The following is a 13,023-nucleotide window of genomic DNA, read 5'->3' as shown; positions in this document are numbered from 1 at the left end:
AATATAAGCCAGGACAGGGTTGTGCGATAAGATGTTTAGATTTGTTCTGGCTGGAGCCATTCAAAAGGGAGGTGATGTGGTCTGATAGATGGGTTAGCAAGATAATATTAGCAGTGGTTTTTTGGAGGGAAGAACAAAAGCAATGTGGACATTAGAGAGGCTAGAAAGGAGGAAATTACAGTAATCAAGGCTGGAAAATGTCTAGGATGTGGCCATATTTTTTGGCTATTAGGACAAAAAAGGAGTGATTTTCTATATGTTGTGGAGAGAGCAGCAGAAAGAGTTAGTGACAGTCTTGATGCCTAGGTAAAAGGAAAAGGATGTGTCAAAGATGACTTCAGCACAGAAGCCTGAGTGATAGGGAAGATGGATAGTTATGCAACAAATAAATTGGGGAACAAGCAGAAAGCAAAACATGGTTAATATTCAGATATTGAGTCCTTTCCTTGTGGAAAACAATGTTAATGGATGTTGAGTTCAAAAACACCAATCAACATGGGAATGCAGAACGTGCTACTAAGAATGAGATACCAGCTATGTTGTTTATGGGATGTAATTTAAGGTCTCTCCTGGACTTGTTAAAACCTGATCTACAGAAGGACATTGGTAAGAAACAGTGTGATCAAATGGCCAGAAATAGTCACACCCGACTGCACAGTTTTCAGATACTCTTACTAAGCTAAGAGACTACCAAGATAATTTGTGAAAACCTGGGGTGGTCCACTGTTTCATCAGATGGAAGAGAAGCCAGCAGTACCTAACCGAGCAGCAGTGTGTATATGTAGCTAGGGCTTGTATGGCTGTATATAGTTAGTAACCATGATTATGTGGAATCCAACTTTGTCTGTGTGGTTTCCTAATATTCTTAATGTTGTATAGACAGCAAGGAAGAAAGGCAGAAGGGGAGAAGTTTGGGAAATAAAACTAAGATGCTCGTTTCTAAACTAGTAGTGGGTTACTGAAAACAATATGCCAGACAGACAATCCGGTATATGAAGCCAGATGCAGATGTAGAATTTTCAGTCCTCAGCATACAGATAAAAGTTAAAGCTATGCCTGGATGAAGTCACCAAGCAAAAAAAAGTATAAAAGGAGAAGAGGAAACCAAGGACAGAGCCACATGAAATGACAATGTGGGAGATGAGAGATTTGAAGGAGCAAATGGTAATTAATCCCCTGTCAGAGAAAAAGCTGTTACATATGATTTCTGGTACTTCACACTTCCAGTTGGGTCAGAAATATCATTAGATCAGTCTTTCTTGTAATATTTGGGGACCAAAATTGATAAGTGGTGAGGCATCTGTGACACTCTGTACATCAAAGTAGCACCCTGGAACCTCCATATTCACCACTGTCATATGATTACGATAGGTGTACAAAGTATGCCTTGTGAGGTATCATTTAAAAAATCTTGGTCTGTTGCATATTAATGTCCTGTTGGATTGTCTGTACTATTATTGTATGTGAAGTTATGAATTATTGCTATATGTGTTACTGAAATAAGTTGTGAGGTTGCGAGACGCCCACAGCTCAGTAGGGTCAAAAGAGCAACTATCACTGCCAGACAGGCAATGATGGCCCATCAGGAAGAATCCACTCCCCCAGAGACTGCTCAGAGAGGGCAGGTACACAATGAGGGTGGCCTGACCCATGTCACAGCAAGAATCTTTCTAGCAGCTGGAAAAAAGTATAAAAGAGTGACAGTGACATCATCACTTGGCCTTTTACCCCTCCCCGTCCCCCACATCTCAACACCTGGAAGATCATCTGGAAGCCAGAGACTTTGAACTAGGGAGATTGGTCCCAGACTGGAAGGGAGTTCAGTCTGAGTACTGAGGACTGTGAGCTGCCTGTAACATCTGTAAGAGTGAGAGACTCTTTTATGCAAATAAATTCTATAACCTCCATTCCACTAAATTAGATGGGGTTCCACTGTACTAGGGTTGGATGATTAATAAAATAAAATAAAACCAGAACAAAACCTTTCCCCACAACTGATCCAAACTTTTTCAGGTACTTTGATATTAAGTATCTGACAGCAAACTCTCCCTAAAGAAGGCACTCCGTATCAGCTGTGGGGAGTTCTTTTATAAGAACAGTCATGATCCAAACCAGGCCTTTTGTGTTCACTGCCAAATGTAGATAATTTGAAGGGAGAAGTGGGTAATCTTTAATGTACTCATTCAAATCAAATATTTGGTTATGTGTTTTTCGATGGCATATCTCCTGCACCATCTGCCGAATGACAGCAGAGCAGAACTTGCACTGAAGGAGATAAACAAGCTTGGAAAGAGGCATCCCTCTTGATTTGCATAACCACAAGTCAGCAGTATCTTCTATTTCTACTGTGTAACTGGCACAAGGCTGTAGTGCATCAACCTTTCCACCATCATCTCCAAAAAGGAGTTTAGGAAACAGAATGGGAAAACACAACTTCATTTCCACAGGATTTGAAGGACAAAAGGCAAAACATTTTTTAAAAAATCACCCAGCACTAATATCTATGAACTGGGAAGTGGCAGAAATGATTCTCCTGAATATAAAGGATTCAGGGGGCCCGGGGCAAAGCAATTTCGGGGGCCCCTCCATAAAAAAAGTTGCAATACATAGAATACTATATTCTCGTGGGGGCCTCTATGGGGCCCGGGGCAAATTGCCCGCCTCCCCCCCGCCCCCCCCCCGAGCAGCCCTGTTCCAAAGAACAAAACTTTCATAGACCACTGAACATCTGTCTGATGACAATCATTTTCAGTCATTTCATTAGTCATAGGGGCTCAACTTGCGCCAATGACCTAGAAGTGAAAGGCTTTGTAATCCTGTTACCATGACCTATCCAACCCCCAAGTATTTTGTAGGCCTGTCTGTCACAATAGAACTTTAATAGTAAAATGTTAGGCTTTTCTGCTAAGTGCCGTAGCACACTTTTGTGAGATGTTGACTTATGATGCCATTGTTGCTGCCCATTTCTTTCAATTTTTTGATTTCCCTTCTGCATTACATAGCAAATATTAATGCAAAAGTTATTTGAGCTGCTCACATCCCTCTCCACTCTATCTATCCTATTTCCCACCAACAAAAAGTTAGGAGGAAAAACTTACTCTGCACAACTATTTTGCCTAAAGCTTAAATTTTAAGCAATACTGAAGAATTCTAACATTCCCTGTAAAAATTTCACAAATCATATTACAAAGCTTTGCTCAACTTAATTTCTATATGTCTTTTATGAATTTTATCTTTCAGTCTTCACACAGAGCGAGTACACAAGAAGTAACCCCTAATAGGTCAAAATTATGTGAATGTATTTTGCTCACTTTAATGCATCGTATTCAAGACTCCTTATCTATAAAGGTCATCTGCAGTCTTCCTGGAGCCCTGAAGATTCACAACCCACAACACATACACTAATGTGCCTCACATCAAAGCACCTATGTCACCATCACATCACTGATGCTTCAAAGTGTAGTAGACTAAGCCACAGTTTGCCAACTTTCATTGTGCTGTAGCAGTGTCCACATGGGGAGTTAGTGCATGTGAAGCTGGTACACTGTAGGTTCACACCCTAGGTTTCCATGCAGTTACTCCCTGTGTAGGCATGCCCACTAGCTCTTTGAGCAAAGAGAACCTGTTTTCAGAGTTCAAGTCTGCTCCATGATCAGCTAGAGAGGTTTGCTACTGATTGATTTGAGGAACTCCGCAGTGCCATGATGCATGCTCCTCAATTTTCTCTCTTTCAGATATTTATCAAGTTAAAGAAAAGTAGGATATAGACTTAATATGCCTAGATTCAGCCAAGAATATGTGTCCACTCAAGAAGGAAAGATTCATAAATGCTTTCTGTATATCTAAATCCAAAGGTACAAAATACTAAACTACATAAATGTCAGGCTATTAAAAAAAATCATGACACATTCTCACACTTGGGCAAAATAGTGATTATTCAGTCAGGCCTTTATCATAGTGATTCCTGCTAGTGTGCTGCTACACTTAAGTGTCTGCTAGGTTTTACATTGTACATGCTTGGTTTTGGACTCTTATAAATACCACAAACATTCACTATAGCCTGAAACTTGGTCCAGCTAGCAGGGTGGCTTGCCCCTTGGGCTGGAGAACCAGGGGCTAAACCAGTCCTGATTACACCCTCTGCCTGTGAATTAAAGAGAATCTTTCTACTCAGTTCCACAGAAAGCTTTTCTCTAGCAAACCAACCACCAATTTCCAGTCTTCCTTCCACAGGATTTAACTCCCAGGCAACTAAGAAGAGACTCTTTACTTCCTTCTTGTTTCTCACTTGCTCCTTGAACTCAGATTGCCCTTCATCTCCCAGTAGGCCTACTTGTGAGTCATGATCTTCTACCATCTGAGCCCAGGACTTATTCTCTTCAGCTGGGAAGGTGGGCTAAGCCCCAATCCCCTTAAAGGACCAGCTCACCTGTGAAGGGGGAAATTTTGTACAAATGTCCTGCTGTTGCTAAAACTGGCTCAGCTCCACTGGTGTTAGCAACACTGGGAGCCTTAATGTAGACCAATTGCCAGCACTGGCTAACACCATATTATCTCATTCTCCTCACAGCAGGTTTAATCAGTACAGTGCAATAAATATTGCCATCAGCCAAGCTGCAATAGGACTTCCAATGTTGCTAACACTGATGGAGCTGAACTTGAGTTAACAGCAGCGAGAAATTTTTAGAAAATCCTCTTAATGTATCCAGGGCTTATGTGTGTAACCAGCATTGAGTAGCTCAAGTCAGACTCAGGACATAGTAGTCAACCAGGTGTGGTGGACAGTTGTGTATCATTACATCTACAAGAAGTCAGGCCAGATGATCACAATGGTCCTTCTGCCCTTTTAACCTATGAATCTAAGGATCTGATATGTGGGTTCCTGGGAATGGAAGTACCTGGAGTGATACTCCAGGGGGCTGGAAGTAGCTTATGAGGGTCTTCTCATGCAGGCTCCAGAAAGGGACTTCGGCACCCAATCCTCAAATTTAGGTGCTACTGCAGCCCACAAAATCCCTGGATGGCCGCCACTTAGCCCTGTAGGCACCTGAACTCACTCACTCAGTGCCTACATTTACATTGTAAAGGTTCCCTACATGCCTACGTTCCTGCTTCTGAGCATGTGCACAATGCCTCACTCTAAAAATGAAAATGCTCACACCTAAATTGCAGCACGATCCACAAATCAGGTGAAACTAGGCAGGAGAATGCCTATCTTGCCTGCAGAACCTGATCCGAAAGGCACATTATTCAAAATCCAAGAGGAGGAGCTGCCTTTTTTATACCTTTTTAGTCTAGTGGTTAGAACACTCATGCAGGTTCAAGTCCCCCCCGCCTGAGGAGAAGAAGGGAGACCCCTGTTCAAATCCTACTTCACAGAAGAATGCCCTAAACCCTGGGCTATGGGACAGTCTGATGCAGGGACTTCCTCAATCTCTCCTGTGGAAGCTGTAGCACTTTGTACAAATACTAAAATAATCACTGAGCCAGAGAAAGAGAGTGAGACTGACTCTATAGCCTGAGGGTTAAGGCATCCACGTGGAAGTAGAGGGTGGTGGACATTTGGTGTCCAGTCCCCCTGCTCCAATGACTATTTATTAATCCACAGTGGAACAGCTTCAATAGGAATGACAGACAGCGCCCCACATCAGAATATCCCAGAGCCCAGTGGTTTGGGCACTCTTCAGAATGCTGGGAGGTCCTTTTCCAAATAATTTTTCAACAGACAGAGGGGGCAATTGAAGTTGGGTCTCCCGCATCCTGTGGGAGTGCTCTACCCACTGGACTAAAAGTTACAAGGGAGCTGCTCCTACCACCTCCTCTGTTTCTTACAGGAAATGGCTTGTGTGCCTAAACCACCTTGCTCTGGGAGAGGGGTTCCTGGCTGTGGATTTCAAGCTGAGATATGACCCTCCCTGTAGTCTGGACTGAAGTGCTTAACTCTGTGAGGGGAGTGGGGTTTAGGAAACACCCCTCTTCTTAGCATCTCCCATTGGCTAGCTTAGGTGGCCCCTCGCTTAGTGTGCTGGTTTTTGTGGATCCCATTCTTAGTGCCTATCTCTCTCCATTCATTGTACAGGGAGCCTATGTGCCTAATTCAGGTGGATCCCAGGGATCTTCAAGCACCTAAAAGTTAGGTGTGGCAACGCCCAGTGTTGCTACCATTGAGAGCTAGCATCCCAGTTGCACAGATAAGAAGGCTTTGAATAAGAGGATTGTATTTTATTTATTCTTTTTTCTCATTAACATTTCATAGAATTTTCAAATCAGAAAAAGTCGTACTTATCTATAGAATGTAGAAAATTGAGTATCAAGGGATTACACCAGGTAAGTAAACAAAATTATAACAACATATGAGTTACACTAAGGGATTCTAGAAAAGAAGAAAGAAAATGAATTTGGGTGAGAAAAGAACAAACAAACAAAATAAAAGAATGCTATAAAAGAAGCACCTCACTTGTTGCTGTTCATACTTAAATCTCAGTCATAGCTGGATCACAAGAACATGTGTTAAGGGCAAGTGCAAAGAAGGCCTTCCCAGATGCAAGCTATTCACAATACAACTCCACAAACAGTTTTCACATGAGATCATGACGTCTATTTTATTAATACCAATAAAGGGAGTTCTCTCATATTTAGCTATTTCCAGAAGGGCAATAGTCCATATATCAATATATACCATGGTTTTGATTTTGCAATCCATCAATATAATTTTTGGCCACCTGTGCTACCTTGAGGAATCATCTCTTTTCCCATTAATACAAACAGTGTGAAGAGTTGGTGAATTTCAATACCAGCACTGATGCAACTTTGTCTAAATTGATTTCAAGGATTTACTCTATTTGTCTAAGAACACCATTCCAGAAACTGGCTACTCTATAGAAACCCCACATCAAAAGTATGAGAATATTTTTGTCAGCGCTTCATCTACATCTTTAGGCTTAAGTCAACATATCTAGGAATCTTGTAGATTCTGTGAATAAAGTGATCTCTCTGTTTCTATCTGGTTTTGACCAGAAATGCCATCCCGGGCCTGAGAAACCTTCCCATGAAAGTTTTGTCTAAACTGATCCTTTCCGGTGAAGTTTCAGTTCAGACAAATCGTCATTTTCTGGTTAAAAAAAAAATTCCCAACCAGCTCTAAATGTGAGTTATTTATATGGAAGGACCCTGGCACATTGCTCCATGAAGCACTTTTGAGCACTGGAGAAGAATGTTGTTCCAATCTTCTTGAGAGATATGATCATCTTTATATTGTTTTCCCCATAGCATTCTTAAACCAAAGTTTGGATCAGGTTTCTGATTCAATAAACTGTAGATCTTGGGGGCTGAATGTAGGTAGCCAGCTAAAGTAATAAGAGATACCCATTATATTCTTTAAGATGAAAAAACTACTACCTCAAGGCAACTAAATAATTATGCACACATCAGGTAGATCAATTCTGGTGCCGTCAATAAGAGTGCTAACTAAATGAAAATAATTTGTTATGATATATCCTCTAATCCTGTCGCTGGTATTTTTTACTGACATTGACATATTCATATCTCTAAATGTATAGACATACATATACGAAAACATAGCTATAATATTCCAGAGATTTGATTTTATAGATTGTGTGAGAGTATTGGGACTATAATGATTACCTTACAGTTTTATTTACCATTCAAGTCCTTCTAAAATAGTTGAAAATGCCATTTTAACTTTTTGTGCCACTCTGGTAAGATTTCAGAGGCTAACTTCAGGAATGCAGTCAGATAGGTCTTTCTACTACAGTCCTTTGCAGCAAATAATAAATCAATCAACCAAACATTTAATAATTATCAATTATTATAATCATTATTATTGGGGATATGTCTGTAAATTTGCAAACAGTGGAAATGTGAAAGCTCATTTCTGTAGCATATGATTCCATGCAGACTCATGCTTGACTTGCCTGGTTTCTGGTATGGTAGGTGTTTGCCTAGTATTGTCATTGCAATTTTTATTGCATCTCATGATGTGTGCAGATGTGCTTTGTAAACATCCCAGGAGGCAAAGATTCTCTGCTCAATATCACTGCTCCCAAATGATGTCTACCTTATAGAATAACTTTCTGGGCTACATCCTCTGGGATCAGGCAACCATTTAAAGTCTCTGGATTTTGGTGTTTTAACAAGGATTTAATTACAAAGGTAAGTGTATGCACCTGCTAAGGCACTCCTAATTATTTGATAATGGTGCAATCTTTCTCAATACAGCCAGTTTTTGTGGTGGTAAGCTACGCTAATGAAGTACACTGAGAGAACAAATTCCCCCAATGTTAGAGAAGCTTATATAAAGAAATTTGTGAAGGACTGAGGTTTTTTTAATCACTGGTATCATCAACAATTATGTCATGATTTTTTAAATTATGAAACTGGTATGTACAGAGTAATGTTAATGAAGGGCACTTGGCATATTATTTTAGCTTTGTATAACTTCCTTAAATAATACGTAGTATCACCCCTAAAATGATGGAATCTTACATTCAATCTCATCTCTTGTCTTTGAAAAGTGGCTTATGTCTAGAGCTGCTCACTTGGAACCAGCTGGAGTCTGGTGGCAGGAACACTTTGACAACAATACAAGCTTTCCCTTCACCCAGTATGTCTGCAGCTGGCATGTGCTGTGTGTACTGGGTCAATAATGCATTTTATCTTTCACAAACTCACACCTTACATGGCAGTCCTTTGGACACTGGCTGCCAGTTTGCAATTGCAGAAGCCAGAAGCTAAACTACAGCGTTACAACTTTATAAGCTCAGGCTCAAAAAAAAAAAAAAAAAAAAAGTGGGTGAACCATAAGCCAGATGGGTTCCAATACCCCTGTCAGAAGCTATGTTGCTCATATAGCACTTGGTTTTTGTTTCTTAATAACCAAAAACATGTTAGCATTAAAAAAGCAAATGCACTTGACAGCTTCAATTCCATTATGGTTCCCAGTCATCTGCTTTATTGAGTTTTGAAGGAATTTAGACAGAGCACTCTATTTTCACTATAAAGTCATTAAAAAACTTTGCAGCTCAGACAAATTGTAAGCAATTTGGGGTAAATAAAATGAATTATTTTTTAACTATCTCATTTTGCAACAGTATTTTTTTGTAAAAATCTTGTCTTTGTTCCTTTCTTTTTGCTTGTATAAAGAAGCATATAATTTTAAAAACATCAAGGCTTTTCTGCAGTGAGATATAAAACTCAACAAATTACAGACCACAAAATAGGGCCAAATCCTTACATGTTTTTTAGTCAATGGAAGTTGCACCTGAGGAAGGACTGAAAAAAACTCAAGGCTCCAATCCTGTGGTGAACATTTGCCCATTGCAGGATCAGGGTCTGAGTAAAGATTTCAGTATTTGGCTCATAAGTATAAATAGATGCAAATTAAATACAGATTCTAGATTGGAGACTTTGATCGTATGTTCAAGAATCCCAGACTAAACTCTGAAACCTGATTCACTAATCGTTTTCACTCTCTGCTTCTACATTAACCAGTACTATCCAAGTTCCAGTTTCTCAATGCACCCACTTTAGCCCACTGTCAAACAGGGCTAGAGTGTGTAGCGACTTGGAAATAATTGATATCCCAGAAAGGGGGGTGGGGAAGAAAAGGGATAACTTGTCCTGCTGGGCGAAGTGAATCTTTCCAGCCAATTCCTCAGTGTCCTAGAGATCTACGTTATTAATGTAGCTGAGGGTGCATACTGCTGATAATTACTGTTAACTGGAATAATTAATAAGAATAATTGCTTAGTATGGTAAAGAAAGGGGAAGCTCTGGGAAGGGGGAAGGAATAGACTGGAAGACTGAGAGACTCCCTGAGTGCATTTATATTGACAGGAAGTTCAGCAGAAAGCATCCTGAGACTAGAAGTATTGTCTGGATGTCAAGGACAAAAGTAAAGAGATATAAGGCCAATTAGACAGTCTTATCTTGGAATAAAAACAATGAGGAGTCCGGTGGCACCTTAAAGACTAACAGATTTATTTGGGCATAAGCTTTCATGAGTAAAAAACCCACTTCTTTAGATACCCACGACTAATAAATCTGTTAGTCTTTAAGGAGCCATCGAACTCCTCATTGTTTTTGTGGATACAGACTAACACGGCTACCCCTCTGATATCTTGGAATGTAACAATGAAGATCCTATCATGGGTGTCTGGGAGAGGTGAAAGGCTATAGGTTGTAATAAGATGCAATAGGTTAGAGATTGGAAAGTGGCCTAAAATTAGCAGAGAAATCTGTATTGCTGGGGCAGCATCAGTTAAGACAGAAGGAGGTAGAAATCAGGCAGAATAAAGATAAATGGTACCTCGGAGAGAGTTTTGGTGTGGTTTGTCCCAGCTAGAGGGAGGACAAAGTATTCATTAGAAACAAAATGTTGGTGCCAGTGGTGTGTAAAATAACCACAATTTTGGTATAAGGGAGTAAATTTTTTGAACATTATGTACTTAGGGAGCTACATTCACCTCTCAATTTTGTTAACTGGAGTAGAGTCTCTAACTCCCTACATACTACACTGAAACATCCCCCAATAGCATATACATGCAGAAATCAAAATAGATAGGGAAACTGGATGTGAAAGCTCAAATGTAGCAGCATACGTTGTCTAGCAGTCAGCGTGGAGATAATGGCATAAAGAATGAGCAAGCTCAGAATGTCTAGGAGTTTGATATTAGTTCTGCCCCTCTGCTGGAGACAGAGTATAGAATTTAATTCTGTATCAGGAGATAAGAAAAGCATGTAGAGACAAGGTGTGACTGTGTATGATTTCACCTTCCTAATATAAATCATTTAGGAACAGCAACTGAAACTGAAAAAGATGGATCTAGCTAATTATTTCTGCCTGGCTCAGGGTAAAATCCCATGACAAAGGTTTCTGTCTGGATCTCGTCTTCCCCCATGACACACACAATATAAATTAATTAGGGTTATATGACAAGAAAAAGAGTCCAGCCAATCACAAGGCCGGGAAGTGAAATGTTATCCTTTCCAAATTACACTGAAATCTTTATTGCCACTGTGGGCCCTATCCTGCTCCCACTCAAGTCAGTAGCAAAACTACTTTTGACTTCAGTGGGAGCAGGGTTGGGCCCTTTGTTTCCAGTTCGTACGTGAAATTGCAGGCTGCTGTCTTATATAAGGACTGCAGAACACACAGGTTTTAGAAGTTAGCTATGATACCCTCTAAAACATGTAGGGTACAGGGAAGTACTGTAACTACAAACATGAGGGAACTTTCTGCTATGTATCTGTAACCCATTGTTGTGTCTTTTGCTCTTTACACAGCATACCTAACATGAAGAAACCATGCTGGCAGGGCGGGGTTGAAAGAACTGTGTTTGCTAATCATTTAGAACCTGCAATGCCTAGCTAAACATACACACTTCAGAGTTCTGGTGCCTTCTGAAATATGGAACACAGTGAGCACCCCTGGAGGGCTCACAAATTATTTAAAGGGAAACTACCCAATTCTTATACACTACATGCACAATAATCAAGTCTTTGTTCACCTCTAGCAGCCAGTCCCTAGAACAGGATAAGGGTCTGTTATGGGACCTTCTTTTTGTTCTGTGTTTGTACAGTGCTTAGCACAATGGGAGCTTGGTCCATTAGTGGGGTTCCTAGGTGCTACCTCAGTACAAATAAAGAATAGTACAGCTGCCAGAAGGAGTTATTACTTTTAAAACTTAAGCAGAAGAGCTTACAACAGGTATAAGTGTAATGGGTGTAAAAGGGCCTTACTGTAAATAAAAATCTTGCGTCATGACTTCTAGAAAAAGCAGCGTGGTGTGTCCATTGCATCAAGTATATGATACATTTTCTGTAAGAGATCACCTGTTCACACCTGGTGATAGCTTAATCTATTCCCTCTGTTAGATTACCATGGCTTTTATCCAGTGAGCCCCCACTCCTTCGTTCAGGCTAAATCCTTTAGTTGTTGACTTTGTGTTTATTCACTCCATAAGCCCTTTAGTTGTTGACTTTGTGTTTGTTCACTCCATAAGAACTGAGTGCAGATGATGTAAGGGCCTCAAGGTTTGGTGCACTGGGGAGAGAAGGAGTTCAGCAATGAAATTCCACTCCAAAGTTACCAGGCCCTAATTTCCCATCCACTGGTTCCCTGGTGCAGCAAATCTAAACACTGGCAAAATTCAGCTGCCTAACAGAGTTCTTGACTGGCCAAGTGCCACCATAGTGGTTCCTACCCCATTCTCCTCCCTGTGACTGGCCCCAGAGCACTTCACCTGAGAAAGGAGACATGCCATGGCTCCCTGTGCTCCAGTTATCCCAGGCTATTGGAACAGCCTCTGGGGACATAGGCATCTGGTGTAAATTAGGGGAATCCGGAACCTGCCCAGCACCCAGACTGCCTCAGGATTGAGAGTTGACCTTTTCACCTCTCCTCAGTAGTGCAGAGTGCACCTGTAGCTAACCAGATATATGCCAATCATAAGTGAGCCAAGGGCTGATCCTTCAAGGCACTCAGAACTTCCCAGGAGGAGCTGAGCACCCTCAATTCTCACTGAAATCACTGGGAAATGAGGGTGTTCAACTGCTTGCAAAACCGGCTCGTAGTACTGCTCATCTGACTTTTTCCTGTTGTATCCATTTCTGCTCCCCTTCCCCTTTGCCTGCATTATGTATCCTTTAGATCATAAACTCATTGGGGCCGGGAACTTCCTTTCTTTTGCGGCTGTAAAGTGCTATGCACATCTAGGACACTGCACAAATACCTGCAGTAAATTAAAACGAATCATCAAAAATAAATGTGTCCTCTGAAAATACATTGCAAAATTGTGTATTTTAGGGGTTTTAGACCTTCTTCTAAAATGTCGTGCTCTGGTTGTGTTGGGTACAGGCATAAGACTAAATGGAGCACTGGTCTGCAATCTTTTGTGTAGCCCAGGAGGCAAATGAATTCTTAGGGAGCTTCATTCTCCAAGACCCCAGCCCAGCACATGCTTAACTTTAAGCATCTAACTAATCTCATTGACTTCAATTGGA

This window comes from Malaclemys terrapin, chromosome 2, assembly GCF_027887155.1.
Source record: "Malaclemys terrapin pileata isolate rMalTer1 chromosome 2, rMalTer1.hap1, whole genome shotgun sequence".
Lineage (NCBI taxonomy): Eukaryota > Metazoa > Chordata > Testudines > Emydidae > Malaclemys > Malaclemys terrapin.
Note: the sequence above shows the minus strand (reverse complement) of the source record.